The 8,209-nt window shown below is 34.4% G+C and overlaps 1 protein-coding gene across 7 annotated transcripts in view; it reads right to left on the minus strand.

Moving 5' to 3' along the window:
• kug (FAT atypical cadherin kugelei) overlaps positions 1-7,965 on the minus strand; it is a 349,347-nt gene extending 341,382 nt beyond the window's left edge. For 4 of the 7 annotated variants that reach the window (XM_081973260.1, XM_081973258.1, XM_081973257.1 and 1 more), the window contains exon 1: positions 7,581-7,961. The gene's annotated coding sequence lies outside the window, so the exon portion shown is untranslated. Of the gene's footprint in view, positions 1-7,580 lie in introns of all 7 variants that reach the window. The other 3 variants (XM_081973256.1, XM_081973259.1, XM_081973261.1) reach the window with 3 other exon arrangements.
• Between the last annotated feature and the right edge of the window lie 244 nt (positions 7,966-8,209).

Below are 8,209 nucleotides of genomic sequence, written 5' to 3' on the forward strand. Positions count from 1 at the left end.
GTGAAGATAAACGTAGATTTTAGCTGTTATTGAAAAATCGAGTGAAAAATATTAGTGATGGGTAAATTACCGGTAAAGTAAATATTTTACTTTACCAAGAAAATTTTACCGGTAAATTACAAGTAGGTACTGTATTTCTGGCAGTTCAGCATTTTGCTCCCTGACTGTACAAAATTTTGTAGTGCTTTTTCAGATTATAGGAAATTTGATAAGGATTCCAAAAATGTGCTTAAAACAGTTATTTTCTCACTCCAAGTGAGTTTTACAGGCGATTTTGTCCCTGATTGGCTTTTCAAACTGTGTTTCTGATAGGTCCAAGGGTAGTTCAGACTTTGACACCGATTTTTTCCTTACTGTACGAAATGTTGTAGTGTTTTTGGGTAGGAAATTTAATGAGGCATCCAAAATTGTATTTAAAAACATGATTCGGTCACTCCAAGTGGGTTTTACAAGCGATTTTGTCCTTGACTGTCCTCAAATCGTGATCAAATTTCAGATCACAATTTTACTGATTTGTCTTTTTTGAATTATGCACTCAAAAACGGTAAAAGTTACAACAAAATTGCAAGAGCCAAAAATGTTCCTAATAAACTCCTTAATTCAAAACCGTAAGTTTGCAGGACCGTTTTTGTTTTCATTATACAGAGTGTGCAAGAAAAGTATGGTGGTTCACTATTTTTATCACCCTGTACACAATTTTTAAAATAGAACATTTTACTCTTCACCACTGGTAAGAGGAGTTTAAAACGGTTCGTTTATGTGGTTGAACCACCCTAAACTTTAAAAAATAAGCAAGTTACAGAATGTTCAAATTTCAAAACTACTTCAACTGATTTGAAAATTTGTTACACCAAGCCAGTTTTTCCTAAATAACGCAAAAACGGTGAAAGTTACGAAAAATTTGCATGAGACCAAAAATATTCCTAATCACTTCCTTAACTCAGCACAGTAAGTTTTCAAGATCATTTCTGCTTCCAGTATACAGGGTGTGCTTGAAAAGTATAGTGATTGACGGTTATCGGTCAACGTGTACGCAATTTTTCAGATACAATTTCTTCCTCAACACCACTGGAAAGAGAAGCGCAAGACGATTAATTTGAGTGGTTCAACCTCTCCGAACTCAAAAAATAACCAAGTTACAGGATGTTCAAATTTAAAAAACCACAACTTGAAAGAGAGCAAAAGAGCAACTTAAAATTTAATTTAATTTTATGTCTGCTACATAAATGGCTATTCACGGTTAGTTTATTATTACCCAGTATGCCAGAAAATGATATATCAATTCACTGGTACCAGCAATTTAAACGTATTTATTTTGCTTTTCTATGAATGTTTCAAGAAGCACGAAATACCGATCATGTATAATTCTATTTAATCAAGTTTCGAGATTCATAGTAAATCATAGTATGGAATGGTCGGATTCACGTAATCATACGTTGCCAAGTAAGCCGAGCGTCATTTCCGAAACGATTTATTTAATTATTTACTCGATTATTCATGGAATAAGAAGTATTCTTTATTATTTGAAAAGGTTAGTTATTTTTTATATATAATTAACTACTAGAAGAACCAAAGTTTGAGAACAAGAAAATAAAATTTCCGCACTTGTCCCCTCAATGTAAATTCTACCCACTCGACAAAATGACAAAACCCAAACCCAGGTAGCAAGGTTCCAACCTGAAGAAACGTAATTTATTGCTTATTTATTCTTTTGCTGATTTCAACTGGTCGTATTTGCATTTTGAAAAATCGTAGGTGTGATCTATTGAAAGGAAAACGCTGTTTTGAAGGTACCCAGCTGGATATTAAGTGTATGCGAATAATTATCTAGTTGAGGCTCTTATCAAACAGTGAAATGAACAATAATTTATTCTGTTGTTTTCTCGGTAGGTAATTGTCATTCCACTCTGTACAGACAAAGTTTTGCGATGATGAAAGTTGAGGTTAATAATTGTTACCCACCAATTTATATTTAACATCCATGATCTCTTGAACATTTCTGCAACTGCATTTCAAGTTACGTGATACGTATTTAATGTAGTTTATTATCAGATCGTAATACAGATAACGAACGAGTCGAGAATCGAATACAGGAAAAGACTATCAGTTCGCATCTGACCTGCACGATTAAATGGCATGCCTTTATAACATAGTTTCATTCTTTTTGTTCTCTAAGATGTTAGATTTTCTTCTGAAAGCTATTAATTTACAATCTTTCATTTTCTATATGATAAGCTTCATTAAGTTAAAGATACTGAAGCCTCTTTTTTTCTACAGCATAAGTCGCTCATTTTTTTAAGACAATATTTTAATAGCTTTCCTATACTCTCACTGATAATGTTAAATGTTCTACTTACTCTCTACGATCCAATGTATCGAATAATTAAGATTAAATAAAGCGTTTTTCCTTGTTTCTGCTTTCCGCCCCTGATTAGTACACAAAAGATAAAAAAAAATTTTTTAACAAACCAGACCGATAGAGTATTTTATATGAAAAATGAGTCCTTCTTCTTCTTCTTCTATTGCCCTATCCGATTACGGACGTTGGCTATCATGATGGCTATGCAGATCTTATTGGCTGCGCATCGGAACAGTTCAGTAGATGTTGTCCAAACCAATTTCGCAGGTTAGCCAGCCATGAAATTCTTCTTCTTCCAGGCCCTCGTCGGCCATTAACTTTGCCTTGGATTATGTTTTGCAGAATTCTGTTTTGTTATTTCTCATGATATGGCCAAAATACTCTAGTTTTCTACACCTCACTCCCATTCTTCGGAGTACTTCATCGTTTGTATTTCTTTCTATCCAAGAGATTCTAAGAATTCTTCTGAAAATCCACATTTCAAAAGCTTGCAGCTTTTTTTCCATTGCGTCTGACAGCGTCCAAGCATCCACACCGTACAGAAGAGTGGAGTATATATAACACATGACTATTCTCTTCTTTAGAGCCAGATTCAGATCTCGACCTGACAGGAGCGGTCTCATCTGCATAAACGTACTTCTCGCTATTTCAATTCTATGTGTTACATCTTCTGTGAGTGATCCCAGTCCCCGTTCAACGTGCAGCCGAGATAAGTGAACTTTGCCTTCCTCTCAAGTCCTTCTAGAGAGACTTTTAAGTTGCCTGAACAGTTGTTTTGGAGAAAATATCTCGAAATAACATAGCAATTTTTGGTTTCAGAGTAAGTTTTTCGTGTTGTATTTGTCTAATTATTTGAGATAGCTGACGCCAGCGGTCCTATTTTCAAGAACTTTCAAGAATTACTAGTTTTGGTAATTGAGTTTTTGTTGGATCTAAATCCGATGTTTGATCGTTTTTTTATGCGTTGTACGATTGATTCATTATATCTAGTAAGTTTGGTATTTCAAATTTTTGCTATATACATTGAACCGCAGATTCATCACGTTGTCAAAATCTTTCCGATAAGACGTCAAAATGAACAACAAATTTTTGAGGTCTTTGTGCTATGGTTATCTCAGTAACTGTCAAAGCCAGATTTGAAATATCCAGGTAGGATAAAATATTGTAATAGAAAATTGGAGAGAAAGCTCTAACCACCACTTTTTCTGTCAAAAAATAACTGGATTGAATTATAGACCTTATATCTATTTGTTAATTAAATTAAAAAGAAACATTACAGGCGGTGCCAAAAGTTAAAACCACGGTTAAACCAAACAAGGAACAAGCACATATTGAAAAAACGGTATGAGATAGCAACATTGGCAACGTCTAGATCTCGGTTTAGATTAAAAAAATTGTTTTATGTCGGGGCAATCTCTAGCAATCTATCACGTGACAAGAACCACATTTTTGTAAAAAACTATTTTTCATATTAAAATGAGTTTCCTTGAACTACTTATGCAAGCAGAAACGTTAGAAAAACTGTTATAACGACTATTATTCGCTAATATCCAATTGGTGATGATTAGATGAACACACTAAAAAGACTAATCACCTACCCTAACCCATAATAATACATCCAAAATTTAGATTAATACTATTAAAAGAGAAATCTCAATATTAAACCAAAACAACATTTTGAAACACCAGAACTATCTTTCTAGTCTTCCAAAAGTTTCTCAACAAAGAGAATAATTTGTAAGGTAAGTTTAAGAATTTAGTAAATATCTATTTAGTCTTTATGATATCAGTTGTAATAACCTCGGTAAGATCCAGGCAAGACTTATAAACAAGGAAACCCCTATTAAAATCCTTATGAATATTCGAGAATTGTTAACAGTTTGCTAGATTTTTCATTCAGAACTGATTAGTACCTACATACTTCTCTTTGGTGCTTTATTTGAGATGTGCACATTTAGTAGATCAGTGTATTTAATCCATAAATACAAAAGTAGCGCAAACAGATTTTAAAAGTGGATGGTACCAACAAACTACAACAAACTACTTGTATAAAATAAGACACTGCGACGTCAGAGAGTAAAAACAATACTAACTGTATGGCGTTAACGAGTAATTTCATTATCACATTGATGTCATCGTGTGTTTAGACGATTCATGAGTTTCTTTGTTTGCTTTCTATCATTTTGTTTAGTATACAAAATGTCTTTAATCATTTAAGCCTCACTATTCTAGCTTGCCTTAGTCATTGATAGTCATCTATCAAAAAACGAAAACAAAAACGACAAAATTCAATATTTCTTTATACATAATAAAAACGTTCTCTAACTCAATACAATTTTCCAAAGGTGTCATTTCACTTTCCAAAATACTGTCATCAGTGATTGGGTCCAAATGGGTTTCTTGTATTGCCTCGTGTATTGCTTTCTCTCAGATTTGATCATACGAGCTGTGGGAGAAAAAAATTGCACTGTCTAAGCCGTCTAAGCCTATACTGCAACCCATTTGGCAACACACTAACCTACATTTGCTCAGATGAAGGTTCAATTACTTCCGGACAACACAGTAATCCCTAACAAACCATACCTTTGGGAGACATTGCTTATCAAAAGCACAAGTTTTTCGCCAGCACAAATCAATGTTGAAAACACCGAAGAAATTTAGTCTCTTTCAGAAGGACCCTCAGTAAATTCTTTTATTTCAAAATCTGACCAAACGGGTTCTAGTGATCCTCCTAATGAAGAATGATCCATACCAATCGTCAGACAATTTGAAATGGCATGTCTATTATGGTCAATATTGTCTTTTGGTCATTTCCATCTAATAATTATTTATGATACTGCATTTCTATGGTTTCTCAGTTTGTTTTAGTTAGTCATCAGACCTGAATTTTAATATTGGTTTATTTGCTGAAATTAATTCATCTAAAACGTTTTTCTTTTGGAAACCTGGAAACCTACCAACAGTGACATTCTGTCTGTCTACAGCTCGGTCTATAGCTTCACAAGAGGATATGTTTGATTGAGTAAAACGTTGATAACTAAACTTGTTTCTTTTATTAATTCGAATAATTACTTCCAAAATACGTCAGGAGATGGATATCTGTTTGTACCTTCATTGGGGTCTTTCTCTTTTTCCATTTCCAATATCTCGAGCAATATCCTGTCTAAACTAGTTTGAACAGTTTTTCCATTTTCGTAAGACCTCTCCAGTTTAGAAAGTGACGTGTTATTGCTGGCGTAATGGTCTAAAAATCTAAGATATAAAACAAAAGTAGATAAAAATCTGCGGTCATGCTACTAGTCTTTCAATCTTGATTACTTTAGCTACAAGATATAACTTCGACAAGTTTAGCTAAACTAACTTGTATCACCAAATTGTGTAAACCTCCCATTTGAACAATCTTTACTACTACTGACAAAAACAAAGTAAAAATAAATGTCCACTTTTAGAAGACCTTGTAAAAGACTGTGTAAAAAATAGAAAAGTGATGCCTTAAAAGCGAGGTTAAAGGGATTTGCTAGCCGCTAAGAACTATTACTGGAACGTATAATCGGTTGGTTTTAGTAAACTGTAAAACGATTCATTTAGTAGGCACTTGGCAGTAATTTACAGGACCCTGAAGATTAATCAAAAAATTTCAGGTTTGCTACTTTAAACTACTCCGAAGAGTAGAAATATTTTGTAGGACCACACCACTACCATAAGGTTGAGAACAAATATTTTGTGTTATCAAATGACAACAAGTCTCCGCTGGTCTGGCTCCATGGGGCCTCTGTTCCGAGTGCACAGTCCGTGAAGTTTCTTGGGGTTCACCTGTCTTAGGTGGGAGCGACATATAGAGGAACTCTCAATCATTAATAAGCTACGGGATCTGCTTTTGGGGCTCATCGCCGTATGCTACTAGAATCTTTGTCTCAGAAACGACTAATTAGGGGAATGCTGGGGTTACACCCCTTGGTATTCTGCAAAGAGTACATTCGGCGGCTCGAGCCTCACTGTGCCTTCAATGTATTTCGTACAGCTGGTACAAATTTTTTCGAAACAGCGATTGTTATTCTGAGGGAATGTCCATTTCAACTAGGGGCAGGGGCGAGTTATCGGTCCCCTGGCATGGTTCTGCTTTTTTTGAGAGAGGCCCATGTTATCGTGCTGTAACTGCATGTCGTTCTTTACCCAGTGCCATAAGACAGATTGACGGCATTAAAGCTTTTAGAAAGGCAGTAATCAAGTATGCTATTGAAGAGAGTTTTTATTCCTTTGATTTTACTTAATTTTAATCTAACATAATTGTAAAATTAGTAAGTAAGTGTATTTTTCTTAGTTTTATCTTATCATTTGTCAGAATTGTTACTGTTTTGTACAGTTTTGTGACGTTGCTATGGTTGTTGTAAACTGAGCTGGCAATAAAGGAGAATTATTATTATTATTCTTTTGCTCAGCCGCTAACAAATTCAAATTTTGTAGACTTTCATAATTCTTTTATTCTAGTGTTTAGGTTTTTGCTCATGTGCTGCTCTTTTCTTCAGTAAATTGCACTTGCAATAGCTTTCCAGTATTTTTAAATTACTTGATACTGCTGTGTGTTATCAAAAAATATTTTCCGCTGTCCTTCATACAATTCTAGCTTTCGCCTATGTATTTGCGTTAGGGCGTAAAGCAAATTATTGATTCAATCGAGAAATGAACTCAAGTTTACTTCATCTAAAATTTGAACATTGATGCTTGATGACTCAATTTCGGCCACATAATCTGAACTGACCTTTCCAAGAATTATGGCGGTTTTATGCCTTTTCTACTTTGCACCACTTTTGCTCCATCTCCTTAAATTTTTTCATTGATTTAATGTCACTATTGGATTATCTTCTATGCATTCAGTACCGCGTCTCATTTGATTAACCGTGAGTCTGAACGAAAGGAATTAATTGGTTAATTACTAAAGGATTTGGGGCGAAACGAAACAAAAAAAAACATGAGGATTATGGGAACTGGGAAGTGAAGGTAAACAATAATAAACATAAAGGAAACGTTATAAGCAGATTATTGTTTATTTCTTCATACATCATCTTTTGAAGTCGAGTCAGACATACGGGTAAGGTAATTAGCTATCCAATTAAGCGATAACTCCATTAATTCTTGTCATAAAAGAATGTATATAAACCATCTGATAATCTTGAAATCCTTGAAACGCCGCAGAACAGAAGATTCTAACAATAACATTTACCTTAAAAAAAAATATATCCTCGCTGCGTCTGAATCAAATTAGGTAATCCAAATAAACATCAGCTTGTAACCCGGATAAAGCATACAAAAATCACAAACAAAAAAATTAGTCTCACTCACAAACAACTCAAATAAACACAAATCCCAGAACGTGAGGGTAATAATTGACAAATCACAGATAAAAACATTCAACGATTGTTTCGCACGTTAACTCAATTAACCGTATTTCTCCATAACTTTTCCAAATTTTTCGATCGAAAACATCGCGACGAATAAACAAGATGCCCAACACAGGAGAACCGACGAAGTGGGAACACGGGTTTCGATTCCGACTAACCTCTGAAACCCTATTTTAACTGCACGAAGTTTCACTTGGTTGCGAGCAGTGTTGCCGTACTTTCATCCAAATCAGCCTCGAACGTTCTCGCCGTTTTTGGTTCGTGTTTGATAATAAACGATTGAAAACGTGGTCAACGAACTCGATATCAGTGAATACTGATAACCTCGATTACATAAGTCTTTTTTTTGATACTAGAGGCTTTTCATTCAAAATCCATTCTCACAAAATGTCTTTATTGTTGTTGTTGTAATTTCTAACACAAACATATAAGTGATTAGCTATTGTAGAAT

This window comes from Ips typographus, linkage group LG2 (assembly GCF_016097725.1).
Source record: "Ips typographus isolate SLU linkage group LG2, UJ_Ityp_2.0, whole genome shotgun sequence".
Classification (NCBI taxonomy): Eukaryota; Metazoa; Arthropoda; class Insecta; order Coleoptera; family Curculionidae; genus Ips; species Ips typographus.